Source organism: Trichechus manatus, unplaced genomic scaffold, assembly GCF_000243295.1.
Source record: "Trichechus manatus latirostris isolate Lorelei unplaced genomic scaffold, TriManLat1.0 scaffold00108, whole genome shotgun sequence".
Taxonomy (NCBI): domain Eukaryota; kingdom Metazoa; phylum Chordata; class Mammalia; order Sirenia; family Trichechidae; genus Trichechus; species Trichechus manatus.
In genome coordinates, this window is record NW_004444044.1 from 9,152,526 (window position 1) to 9,154,354 (window position 1,829).

Sequence of the window (1,829 nt, forward strand, 5' to 3'; positions counted from 1 at the left end):
ATGTTATGAACTCTCATGTATAAGTCTTTTATAGATATGTATTTTCTTTTTTCTTTGATGAATCGTAGTGAAAAGGGTAGATCATATGGTAACTGTATGTTTAATGTACTAAGAAGTTACCAAGCTGTTTTCCAAAGTGGTCGATTTTATTCCTTTCATCAGTGTAGGAGAGTTACAATTGCTCCACATCTTTACTAACACATGCTATCTTCAGTCTTTTTTTAAATTTTAGATATTCTAATTGTTTGCTATGCTATGTCATTGTGGTTTTATTTTGCACCTCATTAATGACTGAATATTTTGAGAATCTACTCAAGTACTTATTTGCCATCTGTTCAAGTTTATTGATGAAATGGTATTTAAATCTTTTGCCCATTCTTTTTATTATTATTATTACTTGGTTGTGCTTATTCATTAATTTTTTAGGGTATTTTATATTTTCTTATAAAAGTTTTACCAGGTATGTGATTTGCAAACATTTTCTCACAATCTGTATTTTGTCATTTCATTCTTTTAATAGAATATATCAAAGAGCAGAAATTCTTAATTGTGATGACGTACAACTTATAATTTTTTTGTTTTATAAATGTGTTCCAGTACAATTTCCAAAAAAATCTTTGACAAATCTCTAATCACAAAAAGTTAATGTTTTTTTAAACATTTTATATTTCTACATTTTGCACTTGTGTCTACAATCCATTTTGAAGTATTTTTATGTATGATGTATAAAAATCTAAATTTATTTTTTGTATGTGAATACTCAATTGTTCCAGTACCGTTTATTAAAGTATCAATTTTCTCCAAAAATTCGACTCAACGGCGCCTAACAACAACAATTTTCTCCACTGAATTGCCTTTGTGCCTTTGTTGAAAATTAATAAAACGTGATGTTCTTAGTTGCTGTTGAGTCGGTTTCAATTTATAGCGACCCTATGCACAGCAGAACTGAACGCTGCCCTATCCTGTGCCATCTTCACAATCATTGCTATGTTTGAGCCCATTTTGCATCTACTATGACAATCCATCTCACTGAGGGTTTTTCTCTTTTTTGCTGACCCTCTACTTCACCAAGCATCATGTCCTTCTCCAGGGACTAGTCCCTCCTGCTAACATGACCAAAGTATGTGAGACGAAGTCTTGCCACCCTGCCTTCTAAGGAACATTTTGGCTGTACTTCCAAGACAGATTTGATCATTCTTCTGGTAGTCCATGGTATATTCAATATTTTTCACCTATACCATAATTCAGATGCATCGATTCTACTTCAGTCTTTTTTATTCATTGTCCCGCTTTTATGTACATATGAGGTGATGGAAAATACCATGGCTTGGGTCAGGTACGCCTTAGTCCTCAAAGTGATATCTTTGTTTTTGAACACTTTAAAGAGGTCTTTTGCAGCAGATTTTCCCAGCAATACTTCCTTTGATTTTTTGACTGCTGCTTCCATGGACATTGATTGTGGATCCTAGTAAAGTGAAATCCTTGACAACTTCAATATTTGCTGATTTATCATGATACTGCTTTCTGGTCCAGCTGTGAGGATTTTCGTTTCCTTTATGTTGAAGAGTAATCCATACTGAAGGCTATAGTCTTTAATCTTCATCAGTAACTGCTTCAATTTCTCTTCACTTTCAGGAAGTAAGGTTGTGTCATCTGCATCTTGCAGGCTGTTAATGAGTCTTCCTCCAATTTTGATGCCACGTCCTACACATAGTCTAGCTTCTCTGATCCTTTGCTAAGCATACAGATTGAATAACTATGGTAAGAGGATACAACCCTGACGCACACCTTTCCTGATTTTCAACCACTCAATATCCCCTTCTTCTCTT